Source organism: Hordeum vulgare, chromosome 2H, assembly GCF_904849725.1.
Source record: "Hordeum vulgare subsp. vulgare chromosome 2H, MorexV3_pseudomolecules_assembly, whole genome shotgun sequence".
Classification (NCBI taxonomy): Eukaryota; Viridiplantae; Streptophyta; class Magnoliopsida; order Poales; family Poaceae; genus Hordeum; species Hordeum vulgare.
The window spans coordinates 23609498-23617292 of record NC_058519.1 but is presented as its reverse complement, the minus strand read 5'-3'; the positions used below and the strand labels follow the sequence as shown (position 1 = coordinate 23617292).

At 40.4% G+C, this 7795-nt stretch overlaps 1 pseudogene; it reads left to right on the top strand.

Annotated features, from left to right (window-relative positions):
- Nucleotides 1–713: 713 nt before the first annotated feature.
- Nucleotides 714–7491, top strand: LOC123425089 (annotated as a pseudogene).
- Nucleotides 7492–7795: the final 304 nt, after the last annotated feature.

The following is a 7795-nucleotide window of genomic DNA, read 5'->3' as shown; positions in this document are numbered from 1 at the left end:
GCCGACATGTCATATTTACTAACAATTACAAAAAAAAATATGGTCGTCGGTTTTAAATATGCTGAGTTGTCATATTTTTACACATTATCGTCCTAAAAAAGTTGTTTGTTTGTGCCTGTCCATTCGATTATGTCTAGATGTCATATTTATACGTAATTTTCATAAAATATGGCGATTAAGTTATTTTTTATCAGATAAGTAAGTACTTACTAATATGACAAGTAAGTGCAACAAATGTGATAAGTACGAGTAAAAAAAATTAATCAAAACATGTCAACATGGGAGCTAGTTTTAAAGATTTCGTTGAAACAAAGTCAACGGCAAAAATGGATCATCGGTCGAATTAATGGTTTCAAAGATAAAACTTTTTAATTTTTGATCATTTAAAATGAATTGGATGACATTATTGCATGCATGCATGCATGCATTACAAAAAGAGGTCCGGTTTTTTTTGCTGCCAGATGTGGTGTCAGCCGCCGCACCGAAAAACCGCGATGCGGCATGTGAATTAGATTTTCCCAAAAAAGAATACCTATGAGCGTGCCCAGTCCATTTCCCTATTTGATACGGCCGGCCCGGCCCGGCCCGGCCCGCTGAGGCTCTGGCGCGCAGAGAAGAAGCCCTTCCCTCCGCGGAAACCGGAAAAGAGCCCTCGAGCAGAGCAAAAAGAATCCCAACCAGGCCGCCAAGGAGCTCGCCGGCGGCGGGGCGAGATGGGCGTCCTGGCGTTCTACCGGTGGCTGGCAGAGAAGTACCCGATGGTGGTGGTGGACGCGGTGGAGGAGGAGGCCGTCGATGTCGACGGCGTCAAGGCGCCCATCGACACCTCCCAGCCCAACCCCAACGGCCTCGAGTTCGACAACCTCTACCTCGACATGAACGGGATCATACACCCCTGCTTCCACCCCGAGGACAGGGTACGCACGTGCTCGATTGATTGGGCTGGATAGCTAGCTAGCTGTTCGTCGATTTGCAGCCGGATCCTGCTTAGTTACTCGTATAAAGAATCAAAAAAAAATTTGCGATTAAAAGGGAGGGAGCTTCGATACTGTCCCCAAATCATCTTGGGGGTGTCACGAGGATGTCATTGTAGTTCAACCATACAGAAATTTGATGCTGTATTTCCACTTCTAGGATTCAATCCGAGTCTTCCGTTTTCTGTCAAGCACTCAAACTACGCACACTGCAACATTAATTGATTTCTGGACAAGTGAATCTGCCAACATGATCCAATTTTTTATATTTAGGACTTAGGAGACCCTGCAGATAATTACCGGAAGCATTTTATTATTATACCCCCTTTATAATACCAACGTTTCAACGTTTGTTTATTGATCAACGTTATTTGATATAGGATTTGCTATTTCTCATCTAGATTAACCAAACAAATAAAGGAAGAAATAAAATTCTGCATGAATCTCCGTGTAAAATCAAAGGGGGTAGGAGTTAGATGCAACTTAGTTAATGCCCATCTAGATGAGAGCTTGCCACACCCGATATTCAACCTCAACGTTGACCATGGTTCTCACTTCTATTGCATTTTCTGCCACAGCCCTCGCCTACAACATTTGCCGAGGTTTTCCAGTGCATGTTCGATTACATAGACAGGCTCTTTGTCATGGTTCGCCCTCGCAAGCTTCTGTACATGGCCATTGGTACGTAATAATTCCACCTCTTTGTTATATATATATGGAGGGAATTCTCTCGCTCATCTTTTCTGTTTGGCTAGCTGCATGCTCTTTGAACTGATTTAGCTTGTAATTGTATGGTTATTTATACCGGATCAGTGGTACAAATAATTAGGAGTGCTCGGTATACTTGAACTCGGTTACTCTCTAGGTATTATCATGCAACATCGTCTTGCCATAATAAAACTAATGCTCGATCAAATGATAGATTGATAGTCATACTCTTTAGAATGAATAGGCATCCTCTTTTCTGAACAATGGCAACATATTCCTTCACTTGTTAAGCTTTCCTTTGAAAAAAATGCTATTAATTGTATGTACCTACATTAAACACATTTTTCCCCATTTTGTATTATCCTACGATGGCTTACAGATGGTGTGGCTCCTCGTGCTAAGATGAACCAGCAGCGCTCTAGGCGATTCAGAGCTGCAAAAGATGCTGCTGATGCGGTCAGTATTCTAATGGAATTATCTTCTCATATTCAGTGTATAATTGTACAGCCGCATCTATTGTTATTTGTGGACCGTTGCAACCATTTATGATTGCACTCACTGGTAACTTGCGTCCTATGTCCAGGCCGAAGAAGAAGAAAAACTGCGTCAAGAGTTTGAGAGGGAAGGAAGAAAGCTTCCTCCAAAGCAGGAATCACAAACCTGTGATTCTAATGTTATTACTCCCGGGACGGAGTTCATGGCTGTTCTTTCAGTTGCTTTGCAGTACTACATCCACCTCAGGTTGAATTATGATCTTGGATGGAGAAAAATTAAAGTAAGCATGACTTTTTGCTAATTTGGCTTTTAAATACATTTGTTAATATGCTTAGTCATATTTCCCGAAGGTTCAGAAACTCTATGGATTGTTATTAGAAAGTATGTAGAAATAATATGTGTCCTGATTTATAATCTTTTGAAGGTTATTCTTTCGGATGCCAAATGTTCCTGGTGAAGGGGAACACAAAATCATGTCCTACACTCGTGGCAATAGGAACCTCCCTGAATATGCAAATACCCGACATTGCCTGTATGGCCTGGTAAGTTCTGTTTCTGTATGCTTAATGTTCTGTTTCTTGTTGAACTATTTTATCTGGTAGTTTCGCTAACGCATAAATTTAATCTCATGAATGCAGGATGCAGATCTAATCATGTTAGCTCTAGCAACACACGAAGTACACTTCTCCATACTGAGAGAGGTTGTCTTCTCAAAATACAGAATTTACACTTTTTGACCATACATACACGTCACAACCTTGTGTTAATCAAAATGATACGCCTTTAAAATTTTATACTGTTGTCTATGTCTCTACTCTGCTTTAATGTTTTTTGTGTAAGTTTGTATTTCTTTTAGAGTACTCCTTCTCCTTTAACATTTTGTTTGATGTTATGCCATGGAAGCTTATTTGCATACACTATGTGTTTGCAGGTGGTGTTTACACCTGGACAGCATCATTGATGATTTCATCTTCATGTGCTTTTTTGTTGGCAATGATTTTCTTCCACACATGCCGACACTAGAGATCCGTGAGGTTAGTTTCGTTACTTGTTTAGTTGTTTTTTACTCTGAAAGTTTGAAACGTTCCTCTGTTTGTAGTTCAGTTTCTTAGATTGTTGTCTCACAATGATTACTTTCATGTCTGTCAGCAGGGAGCTATTAATTTGCTAATGGCTGTATACAAGAAGGAATTTCCTAATATGGGTGGCTATTTAACTGACACTTGCACGGTATTAATATTTTATTTGTACATCGATCATCTGATCCATGTGGTTTCTTCGTCAGAAATTTATTTTATTTGAAATGATCCTAATGGGTATTTCAGCAATAACACATTTATCTTCCTTTTCGTAGCCGGATCTGAATCGAGTTGAACACTTCATTCAAGCAGTTGGTTCATACGAGGATAAAATATTTCAGAAAAGAGCTCGTTTGCACCAGGTAAAAATGATGAATATCTTGTTTTTGCTTCTCAATCTTGCTTAAATTGAGCTATACCTGGTGTGTATATTGTGAAGAGCAATATGCCTTTATGACATTTCTTCTCTATCTCCGCAAAGAAAGACATTTCTTCTCTATGGATGATTTCGTGTGCTTGCTCATATCGTCAAGTGGCAACCAATCTCCCTCTTTATATAAGTGTGTTCCTCTTTCACAGGAGTTCATATTATTCATTTCTGTATCTTGGCTGCATATAGCTTGATATCTCTGCTTTTGTAGCTTACTGTATTTTTGTTATTTAAGCTCGAATTTAGTAAAATGCTTTGCATGCACGATGGACATTATGGATTATGATCTTGAATGCAAATGTTTCCAGACCTACTTATATACATTTGATGCTCAACTGTTAATAAGTTAGCAACTAGTAGCCCGTGCTTTCACTTACGGTTTACATTACGATGCTGTCCTTTGCAGCGTCAAGCTGAAAGAATAAAACGTGATAAAGCCCAAGCAAAGCGAGGGGATGATCTGGATCCCCATGTAAGAAGTGATCTTATTGTACCCGTTGCGCGTTTCCAAGGGTCTCGCCTTGCCTCCGGGGCTATGGCTTCACCATATGAACATAATGGACCTCATAAAGATAGCGCGGAGAAGAGCGTTCGAGCTAAGAGATCACGTATATCATCTTCAGATTCCAGCCTTTCTGCTGCTGTTGTTGAAGCTGAAATTAGCGTTGAAGCACAGGTACTTAATTTGATCTTGTTTGGGAAGGTGTTATATTTGTTTTGAAGATATTTTTATGGTTTCCTCTGAATCTTGCTGCATCTCTTACAGGCACGTGAAAACAAAGAAGAACTGAAGTCAATGCTTAAAGTCGCACTTCGTGATAAATCAGATCTTTTTAATTCTGAAAATCCAGAGGAGGACAAGGTATGCTTGTATCTTTGGTCATCTGTGCACAAGTCTTCTTGTTCTGCTGTATCAGTTGGTTGGAGTTGTAAGTTCAAGTTTGTCCTAATATAAGTTCTCAGAGACTATTCCCTGCTATGGGAGCTAGTGCCCCATCAACCCTTGTCTTTGGAACTTCTAATATGTTGCAAACAAAACTAAGTTATCGAAGATATTTGGGGCTTTGGGAATTGAAAGTACACTTCTATTTTTCTGGACCTTCTGAAACTCTATTTTTTATATTTTACCCAAGTGATAACATTATTTGTTGATATTCAGATAAAGCTTGGAGAACCAGGATGGAGGGAAAGGTATTATGAAGACAAATTTGGGGCAAGAACACCTGAGCAAATTGAAGAAATACGTAGAGATGTTGTAAGTATCGTGGAAGTGTCTTTACTATACTGGTTCATGAATAAAAGCAAACTGCATTCATGATTCATTATCGACACCATACCCTGTTGCCATTATTCAAAAAACATTTTCCCTACTTCTGTATTATCTTCTTATATGATGTGCTCTATGCTCCTTCAGGTCCTCAAATATACTGAAGGTCTGTGTTGGGTAATGCACTACTATTATGAAGGTGTCTGTTCATGGCAATGGTAATTTAGCTTGTTTACGTTGGCCAATTATATGTCACACAGTTTTATTTGGAGCACAATTGCTGATATTTTTAATTAATTCCTCTACCCATCCCACCAATACCTGTTTCATTCTAATTTATTCTCACTATGTGTAGGTTTTACCCTTATCACTATGCCCCTTTTGCTTCGGATTTAAAAGGTTTAGGCCATCTTAATATAACTTTTGAACTTGGGTCACCATTCAAACCTTTCGATCAGCTTATGGGAGTTTTCCCAGCGGCAAGGTGAATATGCTAATATTACCTTTCTTCAAAGTACCTTCATGTGGTGGATTATTTGATAGTTTGTTTCATTACATTTCAGCTCACATGCACTCCCTCTACGGTATCGGCAGTTGATGACTGATTCAAATTCACCGATAATTGATTTTTACACGATTGGTATACTTATATTTTTCAAAGATATAATCACAAATAGTATCAGATTCTCCTAGCTACAACCTTAAGCCAATTCTAATCGGTTGAACCTTTGTATGTATGCTGCAGATTTTGAAGTAGATATGAATGGAAAGAGATTTTCTTGGCAGGTACATTTATCTTAGTAAGCATAATTATGTATATCATACTTCTTCCATGTTTAATTTAACTAAAATTCGTACTTTACAGGGGATAGCCAAACTGCCCTTCATTGATGAAGCTAGGTTGCTGTCTGAGATTGAAAAAGTCGAGCATACTTTGACGGTATGGAATAGTGTCTCATGTGTTTTTGTTTTTATGGCATACATGTAGTAGAAGATCTTTTTTAAACTTCTAAGATTTTCATATTTTTCCTCATCTTTTGTGTAGCCTGAAGAAGCAAGACGAAACAGTACAATGTACAATATGCTTTTTGTGAATAGCTTGCACCCAATTGCGCCTTATATCTACTCTCTCAGCAGCAAATTCGGACACCTTCCCAATAATGAGCGAAATGAAATTAAAGAGCCACTCAATACTTCTGCCAGGTTAGCTAAACCTACCAGGATCCTTGGTTGATTGCAGATAGCATTTTCTTGTCTAACTGTAGTAGTTCCACCATATTGATGTGTTTATTTGAGTTGCTATATCTACAACATCACTTAATTAGCTGCTCTTGGTTATTTTGTGCAGTGGAGGAATGAGTGGTTACATCTCACTTTGTGGCGGGGATCCATGTCCGCCTGTCTTCAGATCTCCTGTGGATGGACTGGAGGATATTATGAACAATCAAGTGATGTAAGCTCATTTTCCCCATGTATTATTGATACTATAATCTAGTGGCACTTGAATTCAAGATTATGACATTTGCCTTCCCTAGATGCTCAATCTACAAGCTTCCAGATCCTCATAAGCACATAGCGCGTCCACCTGCTGGTGTTATCATGCCCAAGAAGGTACAGAACTGTTGTTTATTTTCGTGTAACATCGACGTGAGTATATCATTCCACTCGGGAAGCGTTACGGTTAACAAGCGTTGTTTAATCTGCTCTGAAGATTGTTGAAGCTGGTGATCTGAAGCCGCCGCCTGTGCTGTGGCATGAAGACAATGGCAGGAGGCCTCATGATGATAACAGGAGGCATTGTGATAACAGCAACAGGTAGTGTATGAGCTTTTTTTTCCCTTTGATTTAGTCAATCATTGCTTCTTGCAAATTCTAACCAACTTTTGAAATGGTTTAGGCAAAACCCTGCAGGATCGATACAGCAGGGCCGCCAACTAGGGGAGGCCGCACACCGACTAGTTGCAAACAGCTTGAGTATTCGCGGTGCCGGGCGATACCCCATATCAAACTATAATGAATGGTCTGCATTATCCCAATGGAATGCCACCATGGATGGAGCAGCCTGCTGGACACCCTGGTTGGCATGTCCCTAGTGATAATCTACCCTATGGTCAGGTACCGGCCTATGCGCTGCCATCAGGATCAGGTGATCAGTACACAAGAGATAATCGGGGAAGGCACCAACCATATGCAAGAGACAGCCACAGCGATTCAAGAGGAGCGGGCCGGCATCCATCTCGATACCATCAGAATAGCAGCAGCAACGCATATTCATCCCACCATCTTGCTCCCCCGTCATCGGGTTTTGGACGATATGGGCACCCCCCGTCGTATGCTGGGGGCTACCTGCAGTCTGCACCCTATGCAGCAGCCCAGGAGCAGCAGCAGCAGCAGCAGCAACCTCATAGTTCCTATTCTGGAGGTGGGGCGCTTCCCGCAAGACCTAATTCACGGTCACAGCAGTCGCATAACCTTTATGGCAACTTAGATAGGACTTCCAGCAGGAGACCACCAGGCCAGGGGTTTCCTTGGTTTTAGGTAGCCCTGATTTTGCTGTCACTACTTATTACCCAGTTCTCCCCAACTACAAGTATTTAGGTACAGAGAGAGTAGAACTTACTTCGACTTAGATCAGGCATAGGTATAGACACGGCATTTGCAAAGTCTGGTGATCTTCAAGCTTCTTGCTCGTGGTATAAAAATTACAAATTGGGGAGTGTTGTATACTAGGCAATTATTGCCATTTTTTGAGAAAGTAGAAACTTGGCTCCTTCCGAGAAAGAATATTTTTGTTGACAGAATTCCAAGAAAGAAATTGATAAGGTGGTTTCCTCATCAAAAT